Below are 13091 nucleotides of genomic sequence, written 5' to 3'. Positions count from 1 at the left end.
AGGGCACACCAAGAGGCACAATGCATGTTCTGCCCAGCATTATTCAACCCCATTAGAATGCTGGATATCCTTTTTAACTAGAAAGCAACATAATATAACAAGAACTCAACAGAACATTTAAATCAGCATCTTGTTTCCAAGAGTGGTAGCCAGATGCTTCTGAGAAGCCTCGAAAAAGGCAATGAAGCCCACAGCCCAAAGCTGGTGTTTCCACATCTGGTATATTGGCTCCCAAGCACAGCATCAGCGCACAGCGTCTTTTGGCAACTGCTGGGGACCCAGCAGGGCGCACCACAGGCACGTGCCAGGGCACACCATTGCTGCCTGCTCTGGACCCCTCTTTTTAAAAAGAAGTTGGTCTGGGAGCCATCATTTTAATTTCACTTTGGGAGAAGGCTCAGGGCATGAACATCTCCCAAGAACACACTTGGCTGATGTCATGCTCACAGCTCTCTCCCAAAGTGAGAGAAGGGCTCAGAGTGAGAGATTGCCAGGGAGAGGGAACTGCTCCTCCAAGGAATGTTGCTTGCTTGCTTGCCCCAGGGTGAACCAGGCCGCTGCAGTAGTGGCAGTGCCCACAAGGGCCCTCCCAGTGGTTGGGCGATGATCTTCTGTCCCTCTCAATTTGCTGCCTGAGCAGGAGATTCACCCTGCGTCATGAGAGGGCTGGCCCTGAAGGCAGCAGACAGAAAGATTGCTGATGCTTAACATAAAAATGGTGGCAGGGCAGCTTTTAAACTGAACCCTGGGGGAAAGCTGAGAGAAGCTAGGAAGCATCTAGTTTGGGTCCAGTCATTCCAAAGGGATGAAGGTGAAAATGTTTCCAATTGTCCAAATGGGGGCAGGGTGTAAATAGGCCAAGAGCATATGATAAGACATGATAGCCTGTAAAAGAGCTTCAGTTTTATTGCAGAAAATGCACACACTAGAAACATCTGGAGAGGGACACCATGCATACTGTAGGTGTTTGTATGCTAAATGTTAGAAGCTTCTGCACCAAGATAGGAAAGTTGGAGTGCTCTGTTTTAAGGGAGAGTTAGTTATACTGGATTATTAGAGAAAAGAAAGCTTCCTTCAGAAATTAGAAGTCTTGCTCAAATGAGAACAACAAAAAGGAACACAACCTTGCAGAAAGGAAATGCAAACAGACAATTTGGGATGCAAAAAAAAATATTTTGATTAGTATGTCACTAATCACATCAAAGCCAACAAAAAATATAAGCAATTTATATTCTTTAAATATATCAGAAGCAGAATGGCTAAGGAAGCAGTTGGGCTAATGGATGACAATGCAGATAAAGGACCATGAAAGGAAGGCAAGGAGATTGCAGAGAAGCTAAATTAATTCTTTTCTTCTGCATTTCTGCAGAAGACATAGGGCAGATACCTGTGCCAAGTGGTGACGAGATATGACACTGTTGATTTTCTATCAAAAATATGTAACATGCCTGTAAGATCTGCCTCTGTACCAGAGGACTGGAGAATGGCCAATCTAATGGCAGTATTTGACTTTGTGATACGCACAAATCCAGGGGGGGGTGGCATTGGAGGAGCTATGTACTATGCAGCATATCCATGTGCTGACTTTGAAGATGTTGCGGTTCTGTTGCTGCTAGAGTGGGAGAGGGGAGAGCTCCATACTCCTGAATTTGGCCTTGGCTGAGGTACTTGGCAGCCTTACACCTACCATTCATTTGCTCTTCTGATACATTACGTGTAACTAGGTGCTCTGTCATCTGCATTGCCTTTCAGTTCTGTGTTAAGGACATAAACTATAGCTAGGCAGATCCTGGGAGCAGGGAGGGATGAGCCCTCCCTTGCCCTGGTATCTCGCCCTACCCTTTGAGCCCACTTTTTCCGCGGTCTCGGGATGATCCCAAGACAGCAGAAAGTGTGTGCGGGCATTGCGGGATGTCCCGGCTCATCGCGGTTACTCGCGAGGAGCCAGGACATGCACACAGCTCCTCAGGAGCTCTGCGCCCATTGGGGGTGGGGTGGGGGGAGCGGGGAAAATTGATTTTAAAAAAACACCTTACCTTTTGCACACGAGCATTCGTGCGTTCTGCTCCTTTAAGGAAAACAAAAAACAAAATGGCAAGCGCAAAGTCCTCTCCCTCTGAGGTCGTTGCACACTGCATGTAAACAGAGGGGGAGATCTCGCAATAAAAATATTGTGAGATCCTCACCCCTCCGTCGCGCTACACCAGGTAGGTCTAGCTGAGGCCCTAGAAAGAACTGGGCAGACTATGGAGCAGGGTACTACCAGACCTCTCTCTCTCTCTCTCTCTCTCTCTCTCTCTCTCTCTCTCTCTCTCTCTTTCTCTCTCTCCCTATATAAAAAAGGCGTCACCAATTGAAGGATTCCACCTTTGCAAGATCTGCAGCTAGTGGACTCAGGCGAGCATCTTCTTTGGGTGGTCACAGAGTCAACATTTCGCATATACAGAAAGCTGAGGCAATGGTGCAAAATCAGTGGGATGCCAGACTATTTTGTTTTTATTTATGTTTTATAAACATATGGGCTTATATCCCACCTATTTCCTCAAGAGCAGTGAAAATCAGCACTATTTAAAGCAACCTTAGAAGCCCAAATTAATAAATGACAACTGTAAGAAAAGTTTGGAAGAATAGCAACTAACTGCAAGGGCTAAAAACACACCGACTCAAGGGCTATTGAAACTTTTAACCATATGCCTTCTTAAAGGTCCAAGGAATAGTCTCCAGGAATTTCTTAAATCATCATCATCATCATCATCATCATCATCATCATCATCCAGCCCATAGCAGAAGCTCTCTGGCCAGTTTAAAAAAATATGTACTTATATTAGCAGACGTCACCACATCCCTTTACAATAAATTCCACAAGACAAGTTGACCTTACTTACACTTACTCCATGCAATGCTCCCTCTGAAAGTGTAACCCCTATGGAGTAGATGGTTTAGTCCCTTGGGCTCAGAGGGAGGGCTAGAGAAGAAACAGCAAAAAGAAAGAGAACCAGTTCTACTGAAAGCTGAATATTAGAAGGGTTTCTGTTTAATTATAGGCTCTTATCAACTTGTAGAAGGTAAATTGAACTGTTTGTTAATTGTGTACAGTAGCATTTCAAGGGGGTGGAGAATCATGTATTATTTTGCATTTTTAATATTTGTACTAATTATATTATTGCAGGGCTAATACTCTGAACTGTTGTGTTACTGGTTGGGGATTGCCCTGTGAAATAAAAGTTGAGAAAAAAAATCTACAAAAGGGACTCAGCACCTGGAGATACAGAACCGTGTGGGACTGGGCTACAAGCAAGAGATCCATATTTTTGTTGTTGTTTGCACATGGAAGGACAAATTGTGGCATATTTCTGTAATTGGATGTTTACTAAAAAAATATTTTGTTCAAGATAGATATATATATATATATATATATATATATATATATATATATATATATATTCTTTGCAAGTTTATTCTAATTAAGCCCCATAGAACCCACACGAGTAGAAGTTACACAAGCTCATGGCATAGGGCAGGTATGAATGGAGTCAATGGCCTACATAGGTACTGAATACTTCCAAGAACATAGATGACAGTACTAGGCAGTACTACAGGAGTCATATATGACTAGTGATTCCTGCCCAGTTTCCAACATTGTGAGTGTAAGACAGGGGTGTTGAACCTCAGGGCTTTGGGCCAAATCCCAGCCACCAGGGGTCCCAACCCAGCTTTCTGGAATCCCCCAGAGGGCCCCACGCCCTTCTCCCCAACCACTGATAGTTTGATGGTTTTCTGGGTTTTGCACCTTTCCCCCCATTCTAGGTGGTTGAGGTGCTCTCCCATGGCTTAGTTTCTGGCAGAGCTTACAGATATTATTATATTAAGGGATACGTAAGTGTTGCAAATAAATAAAGAAAAGAAAAGACCAGCTTTAAGTTAAAAATGCTGGCATTTTTTGTAGTTTTGACCAGCCCCTTTTGCCTTCAGCCCCACCCACCACTGGAATGTGCCCCCCCCCCGAGCTGCTCAGAAATTGAATTGGGCCCTCAGGCTGAAGGAGGTTCAACACCCCTGGTGAAAGACAAACCAAGTATCTGGATACATTCCTTTATTAACTTGCCTAATAGCACAAAATAGTTCTAGTCACCAGGATTGTCTTAAATTCTTTTTAAAATGTGGGCATATTAGTCGACAAGCCCTATGAAGAGAGACGGAAAGAACTGGGCATGTTTAGCCTGGAGAAGAGAAGATTGAGGGGAGACATGAGAGCACTCTTCAAATACTTAAAAGGTTGTCACACAGAGGAGGGCCAGGATCTCTTCTCGATCCTCCCAGAGTGCAGGACACGGAATAACGGGTTCAAGTTAAAGGAAGCCAGATTCCAGCTGGACATCAGGAAAAACTTCCTGACTGTTAGAGCAGTACGACAATGGAACCAGTTGCCTGGTGAGGTTGTGGGCTCTCCCACACTAGAGGCCTTCAAGCGGCAGCTGGACAACCATCTGTCAGGGATGCTTTAGGGTGGATTCCTGCATTGAGCAGGGGGTTGGACTCAATAGCCTTGTAGGCCCCTTCCAACTCTGCTATTCTATGATTCTATGTTCTTATTCCTTGACAATGAATTTCACAGGTCAACTTGTCCATTCTTAGACCTATTGCAACAGCTAATTTGATGAGTTTTAGGTATAATCCCGCATCCCCCAAAATTTGGCTAAGGAGCATCCTGAAGGCTGTGGGTCAAGAGGTCTTGCATATTTGAACCTCAAGGAGCCATTACAAGTTCACTCAGCTATTAATGTGGGCCAGGTCTGATGAACTTGGGAAATCAAAAGTGATTGCAAGTATGTGGAATGAATCACCTGTATCACCCGCTTTGTACTGATAAGATTGCAAAACTTATTGGCTTAATGAGTCAGAATTTCCTCAGGCCAGGCCTGGACTCAATGACTGGGTTTGCATGACATGAATATTTGACCCCCAACTGTGGGTTATGAACCCAGCCAGTGGACATTATGCATGGGTTAAACAACCCAGTTCTACGGTTATGTGACGGTAGTTTAACCCTCGCATAACCCCCGCCATCTGGGTTCGCATGACGCAACAACCCACAGTTGGGGGTAGAATATTCAGGATGGCACCTACAGGCACCATGGCTCATCGTAGCTCATTAAATAAGCCATGATGAGCTGCCGAGTGTCATGCGAACAGCCTCACTCACTCTGGCTCTGCCTTATGCGATGATTTTGGATCTACTTTGTGTTTCGGAGGAGCTACCCTCTCTTAATTCCTCCTGCTTGAAAAACATTTGGCCAAAGCGATGCCAATCCCTGCCAGATTGAAGCCCATGAAATATTAGCACAAGCTGGAGAGGGTATTTCAGTGCCTGACTGAAGAGACCGTCAGAGCTTAGAGTCACTCTCAGGCTTCCCTGGAGCTGAAGAGAAGGCCAGCTGGATGCCAGCCTGAACTGAACACAGCCAAGGTTTCTGTGTATCCAGCTTGACAGGGTGACGGTGCCAAGGCTGCTGTTAAAGGCATGGTGGAGCTGGTAAGATGTTACTATCCTGGCTCCAGTCCTCTCCCTTTCTCTTAAATGCTGAGCTTGAGATCTATGCTGAAGCTCATGCAGTTTGACAACCTCCTCTTTTATAAACGAGCTATTCCAGAACAAAGCAAGGTATTCTAGAACTTGGCAATATCTAAAACACCTTTGCAGCCAGGAAGTAAATGAGAGACAGAATCAGGATGGCCACCTTTCTATTACCTTGGCTCCTGGGCCATGAACAGCTGCGCAGAAGGCAGACATTCAACTGGTGTGGCTTTTCCCAGCAGGAAAATGCAGCAATGGCAAGAAAGTAGCACCTGTCAAATTTCTGCCTGACACAAAGCTGTTAAAGACAGAGGAACTATGCCAAGAAAAAAACAGGTTGGCAACCCTATGCTATGGTTTATCAGAGTAGCTGAATCTTTCTCTGTAATGTAGAGGTGCTCTGGTTAAGATGAGAGACTTGAAGTGCCACAATAAGTCAGTGATATCTTCCCTGCTGCAATCAATGTGTTTTGTTCCAAGAGTACAGCTGCCAGGTTTTGACAAAATGACCAGGAAGGTCCAAGAAATCAATACGAAAGCAGCAAGATGTAAAGTTTGTTTTTATTTATTCTTTATTTATTAAAATAGTTGTATCCCTCCCTATATCATTGGGATCCCAGGGTGGCATACAGGTAAAATCAATTCAAACAGTATATGGCTTGGGACCACAATACCTGACGGAACGCCTCTCCTGACATGAACCTACCCGTACACTGCGCTCAACATCTAAGGTCCTCCTCCGAGCGCCTACTTCGAGGGAAGCTCGGAGGATGGCAACAAGGGAGAGGGCCTTTTCGGTGGTGGCCCCCGACTGTGGAATGATCTCCCCAATGAGGTTCACCTGGCGCCAACCCTGTTATCTTTCAGGCGCCAGGTCAAGACTTTTCTCTTCTCCCAGGCATTTAACAGCATTTAACAATGCTAAGTTTGTTTTCTAAAAGAACCAAGAACTGTTGTTTTTAAATGGATACTGATGTTTTTATACTGTTGTTTTTTATGTCTCTGATGGTTTTTAAATTTTGTATATTATTATTATTATTATTATTATTATTATTTATATAGCACCATCAATGTACATGGTGCTGTACAGAATGTTTACTGTTTTAACTTTTGTGAACCACCCAGAGAGCTTCAGCTGTGGGGCGGTATATAAATGTAATAAATAAATAAATAAAATAAATTATTATTATTATTATTATTATTATTATTATTATTATATTTATTTGTATCCTTTTGTGCAATATACACAGCTAAAAATGTATTAAACTATTAACAAGCTAAAACCAGTGGAAAATTTTAAAGCAATAAAAACCATGTGCAGCTTTAAGGCAAATTTATCCTTCAAATTTATTTTTTTGATAAAAAGCCATGTTTTAATGGCACAAAAGGAAGCCAGTATCGGCACCCGGCAGGCCTCCGAGGGAAGGGCTTTCCACAACCAGGGTGCCACAACAGAGAAAGCCCTCTCCTGTGTCCCACCATAATGTATGAGGGAATCTACACATCATACTGAAGGCGCATGCATGCGCCCCCAGTATGCCCCCAAAACGATGGTGTAGATTCTGCTTACCTGCAGCCCAGAAGAGACGGAGGAGGTGGCGGCTGGGGAATCCAGCCGCGTCCTTGCCGCCGCCACCGCCTCCTGCTGCCGGCGAAAGAGCGACCCGGGTCGGAGAGCTTGGCTTCCGCTTCCGCCGAGCTCTCCAACCCGGGTGGCTCTTTCGCCGGCAGCAGGAGGCCGGCAGGGAGGCAGCGGCAGAGGTGGCAAGGACGCGGCCGGATTCCCCAGCCGCCGCCTCCTCCGTCTCTTCTGGGCTGCAGGTAGGCAGAATCTACACCATCGTTTTGGGGGCGTACTGGGGGCGCATGCATGAGCCTTCAGTACGACGTGTAGATTCCCTCATATGTCTTGCGTTGCTGGGATGCAGAGGAGGGCATGGATCATTTGTTTATTGTGGCTGGATGCCCTTTTTGTGATACCTTCCTTTGCCCTGTCATGTACACCTTCTGTCTCCAAATTTCTCTGATGTTATGTGATCTACTGTACAATTATCCCTAACACACTTGCCATAACTCCCTTCTATATAATGAACTTCCCCACGCTCTGCCCCACCCCCCATGCCCCATATCTTTCTAGAAATATCTATGAACAAAGAATGTGGCCATCCTAGACCCCCATATTTACTTCTCTAAATATTCCAGGAGGACTCTCCACCTTCTCCTGCCCCTCCTTCATACCTGTAGAGATCACCTGGAGGATGCATGGCCAGGTCCTCCCAGGTTATTGATTGGTCATGCAATGGGCTGCTTGGCAAACACACTAATCAGGTTGTTAAGGGGTTTAAAGGAAGCTGTCCTTCTCCACATATATAAAAGCCTGCCTTCTGCTGTGGCCAGGATAAGGGATATTAAGAAGACACAGGAGTGGTGCAATGTCTGAGGAATGTAGGCAAAAGAGCATCCTGCAGCCTGTCCTACCTTGCTGGGTGGAAGTGTAGACATTCTGGTTTGTCACAATCTCATTTACAAAGAGATTTAAAACTGAACTCAGATATCTGTCTCTAGGCAATGGGTTGCCTTTGTGTCCCCCTATTTTCATTTTTTTTAATCTTGGCAGCCCAAAATGCAGGGCTTCTTAAGTGACATACTTCTTAAATGGCATTGATTTTATTTTTTCTTTCTTTATTTATTCATAAATTATTTATTCATATATAAAATCAATCAAAATAAAATCAATGAAACCAATGCAGTCAATTGAGTTACATTTAGAGTGTCCATGACAGTCAGCTTATGAAGCCAAAAGCCAGTCTAAATAAAAACATATTTGCCTGCGGGCAGGTCATTAGAGAAGGGGCTGTACAAGCCTCCTTCGACAAAGAGTTCCAGAGCTTGCGAGCAGCCACCAAGAAGGCCCTCTCTTGTGTTCCCACCAAATGCTCTTGAGATGTTGGTGGGACAGAAAGAAGAGCCTCTCCTGAAGATCCTAAAGCATGAACAGGTTCATACAGGAAAATACGTGGACGGCTTTGTAGGTCATAACCAGCACTTTGAATTGTGCCCAGAGTAGCCAGTGAATCTGTTGTAACATATGAGCTTCCCACCCAGTCTTTAGATTATCAAGTGAGGCCCACCTCTGGGTGCCTCCTCTATTGGACATTAGTGTGGTGGCTACAATTTTTGCAACTATAGCATTATGTTTGTTAAAGAAGACAGCCTTAAATTTACTGGGATTTTTAAAAGATAGGCAAAACATTTTACTAGACCTTTGAGATTAGTATTTTTGCTGACTGGGCGCTGGTTTCATTATTTTATTGTATTTTCTAGCGATATTTATCTCTGTGATCATTTGTACATCTCTATTTTGTGAGCATCTCTCAGGACCAGAAAAGTAGGATATAGAAAAACTAAGATACTACACCAATCCACTCACAAGTGGCCATGACACAGATCTGTGTTGACAGAAAGGAATGCCTGAAAGTGCCCTTCTTTGAGGTCTCTTCTGTAATGGAAGCAAGTTTTGAGAAATACAGTTAATTAAGGAATAAAACCCTCCTACTATGTAGACTGTAAGTGATACAGATATGTTGGCAATAGCCAATTGTTTCTGTCCATGAGCACATAAATAGTTTCTCTGATTCCTGGAACAGTCTACTCTTTTAACACCAGTTCCTCTGGAATTCCTCTACCTACTGCTGGATTTTCCAGCTGAATTGAATACAACACTGGATTGTTGTAGAAAAGTGTGGTATATAATGCGTAAAATCACAGCAGCCAACCAAATACGGTAGTATAGGATAAAAATCTGCAAGTTTATTATTAGAAAGATGGCATCCATTTTGGAACAGAGGTACCAGAACAAGTAGAATGGTCGTAATCTCTGCCACATTGTTATAATGTAATTCAGCCTTCCCCAACCAGGTGGCGTCTAGATGTGTTGGACTACAACTCCCATCATCCTTGGGGGACAATGGGAGTTGTAGTTCAGCACATTTTGAGGACACCAAGTTGGGGAAGGATGATGGAGTTCATATTATAGTTCTGTTGCTGACCTACAGACTGCAATGGGAAGGGAATTCTGAAAATAAATAATAATAGTAAAAAGGGGGAAAGTGGGTTAGAAGAAAAAAACCACTCCTCTCCTTCTTCCGGTCTGGCTGGCATGAGCTTTGCAGAGCTATGGATTTGGCAGTTCTTCCACCTTTGATTGTTGCTCCTCCCCACTCACTCAACTCAGGAATTTGTTTGAGGCGCTATTGTTATGATTCTATTTTTGTATGGATGAATGTATTAATAAATACAAAAAGAAAAAAGAAAAACATGTAATACTGAATTGTTTGCCACTTGGGACCTGTGTGCATGATAGTGATGAGGCCACATCCACTTAGTAGTAAACCAGAAGCAACTTGAGCCCAAATGCATTTAAGGATGTGGGGTGGGGGGGAATGCCCCTTGAGACCTACGAAATCCAAGATGAAATGAGAATTTGGCTTATGGACTTGCAACTTCTTGACTAAAGAAACATTAACATAACATTCTGCTACCACTGTCCCGCTAAAAGCTTTGAAATGCTCTGCTTTTCTTAGCCAGCCTTTCACCAGTATTTTTATTGTGTTTCTATACAATTACCATCAGTGTTATTTAAGGCTCTCACTAATTGCAAGGCTGTAGCCAAGTTTTTAATGTAACCATGAAGCCTGGAGCCATCACCATCACAATTATACCGCATAAACTCCCCCATTAAAAATGACACCACACTGGCAATTTATACAAAGCAGCCTTGGTCCAGTCAATGAGATCTGTGAAAATCTGTCTGACAACTGTTTACCCTTCCTGGCATCTTATTGACACCCAATACAATTATGAGCTAGTTACATGACAGTGGGGAAAAGCCATAGACTTCATGGATCGCCTGATTGCCTCAATCACACTCCATATGTCCTCAGTTTGTTTCTCGATTTGCCTACATAGGATGCCATATTAAGATAGGAAATGTCAAATGGTGCATACATAAGAAATGAAAAAATGTTAAAAGCAAGGAAACAAAGCCGGACATTTTTTGAAATTTTCATACTGTCTACCATACGGATAGCTAATTCTGTTTCCCCTTCATGACCTTAGGATGTAATAAATAAATAAATTCCCAGCCACAAGCTGTATAATTCACATCTAATGTTTGTGAGAGTCGGTAGCTGTGAACATCTTGTGGTGTAATGGTTTGAGTGGCAGATTAGGACTTGGTGAGACCTGGGTTCAAATCCCCACTTGGGCATGAAGCTCCTTGGGTGACCTTGGGCTAGTCACTATTTTTCTCAGCCTCTACCATACAGGGTGAGACTAAAACAAGGGGGAAGAACCATGGATGTTTCCCTGAGCTCCTTGGAAGAAGGCTGGGGCAGTGGGGGGGGGGGGAATGATTGCTGTTGTATGATGACATGGTGAACCAAGGAAGATGTGATTTACTATCATTGTACATTATGATACATTGATGTATCTCTGTATGGATCCTGGCCTGGTTTGCATAACCACAGCTGGGAGAAATAAGCCATGGTGCCTTCCCCCCACCCACCGCACATGCCAGGGGGATTTGCATAATTACCCTCACCAGCATGGCTTGCCATATCGTGTGAACCCAGAAAGGGTGGCTTGTTGCCGTGGTTAACAAGCCATCCCAGAACCCTACAACAGCACATCTGTAAAAGAGGACACATAGCCACCCTAGCAATTGCCCCCAAATGCCAACCCCTGATATTGGACCTAGGAGTACTCTCAGTTCAGATGCAACAACACTGAAGCCTAGTAGGCTAGAGTGGAATTCCCATACAGAGAAGCTCCTGTTCAGAAGTTAAAGTGACGTAGAAAGAGTTCTCTGAAGGTAGTAAGTTCAACAACCATCATAATAAGGAGAAGGGTGCTCTAATCTGGCCATTATCAAAATTATTCTTTGTCACACTCATCAGTTGTCCAGTCTTCAGCAACTGCTAAGTGCTAAAATGGACATTCCCTGAGCACTCTTGAGATGCAGGGAAGCAGTCACTTTCTGTACTGTAAATATGCATTAAGGAAGCTCCTGCAGGCTTGTGCTGTGGGTTTAATGGTGTTTTTTTTTTTTTTTACTGGCTGCATTCTTTACATTTTTGTGAAACTGCCAACAAAACTAAATAAAATGGATTTTTTTTTTGGAGGAAAAGTGTTTTCTTTAAGAACAGCTTTGCAAATATAGCATCGGTGTTGTTGATGAGAACTTTTCAGGAGAATAACTGGTGTTACTAATATGAAAAAAAAGAGAAATTTCAGCTTCTGTTTCTAGGAAACAAAACTAATCCAGGGATTTAGATTTTCAAAATCTATGCAGTCTCTATATGTTGCTTGAGAGTCTGGAATCGTAAATGTTTTTCGATTGTTTATTTTTAAAGGAATGGAATGGAAAGATGCCCACACTCATCTTGCTACTATTGTACAAAGAATGACACAACTTTTTTGCAGGGTGCAGATTGCATGTACAACGCTTATGTTGGGCTACCCATGTGTCCAACTTTACAGAGGCTAATCTCTATCTGAAGGTATCTTGATTCTCTGTGCAGTATTTTCTGGGGGCTAGGAGGGGCTGCTGTGGGAAGGGGGTGGAGGGCAGTCCATTTCCACCAGTGCAGTTGATACAATATAAATCGGGATCCAACCTATTATGTGTAAAGTTGCATCTCTACATATAAACGAACATATGGAAATTTTCTGCAAATCTGTGTCCTTTGGTCCCTTTTTTTGGCAACATGTTAGTAGCCACCCTAGCTTGACACGATAACCTATGATGGGTTATATAATCCATGATGGTTTATTTAACCCATAGTGGGTTATCATGTCGTCAGTTGGGAATATTTCAATCCATGATGGTTTATTTGGCCAAAATAACCCACTCTGATGACTCATGATCTGCAGTAGGGATTATTTAATCCATCATAAATTATCGTGTCGTCTGGTGGTCACTGTGGGTTATTTTTGTCGCCTACAGAGTTGCACAGCAAAAGCGGTTCAGATCGCTGCTGCTCTGCTCCTCACGGGCATTCCCTGTGTTGAGGAAACAGCTTACAGGAGCACTTTCAGTAGTCTCTATGGGGGAAATGCACAATTGCACTTTAGCACTTTAGCAAATGAGCGGTACTGGGAACACATTAAAGCATCTATGTCAGCAGTGTCTATGAGGGCGGGTGGGGGAACGTGTTTGGTGCTTTAACGGATGAGGGAAATAGTGGCACTGGGAACAGATTAAATCGGCTATGTCCAGGGCCAGCGCTACCATTAGGCAAACTAGGCAGCCACCTAGGGCGCAGACCTCAGAGGGGCGCAGTACTGACCTTTAAGAGTCACAGTTTTATACAAATTAGCTGTTAAGAAAAAACATAATAAGTTCAAGTTTTGTGCTTTTTATTTTTTCTACAAAACATCTGTTCTTAAAAACTGAAGTTGCAATTTGTGTGTGTGTGTGCGTGCGTGCGTGTGCAAGTAGCTTGCCTTGCCTAGG

At 43.5% G+C, this 13091-nt stretch overlaps 1 protein-coding gene across 1 annotated transcript in view; it reads left to right on the top strand.

Annotated features, from left to right (window-relative positions):
* The first annotated feature begins 1699 nt into the window (after nucleotides 1-1699).
* The window catches only part of RAB7A (RAB7A, member RAS oncogene family), a 285667-nt gene continuing 274275 nt past the window's right edge, over nucleotides 1700-13091 (top strand). Inside the window, exon 1 of the mRNA XM_063121361.1 lies at nucleotides 1700-1714. The gene's annotated coding sequence lies outside the window, so the exon portion shown is untranslated. The remainder of the gene's footprint in view (nucleotides 1715-13091) is intronic.

This window comes from Elgaria multicarinata, chromosome 3 (assembly GCF_023053635.1).
Source record: "Elgaria multicarinata webbii isolate HBS135686 ecotype San Diego chromosome 3, rElgMul1.1.pri, whole genome shotgun sequence".
Classification (NCBI taxonomy): Eukaryota; Metazoa; Chordata; class Lepidosauria; order Squamata; family Anguidae; genus Elgaria; species Elgaria multicarinata.
The sequence above is the reverse complement of the archived record's forward strand: the minus strand, read 5'-3'. Positions and strand labels throughout refer to the sequence as shown.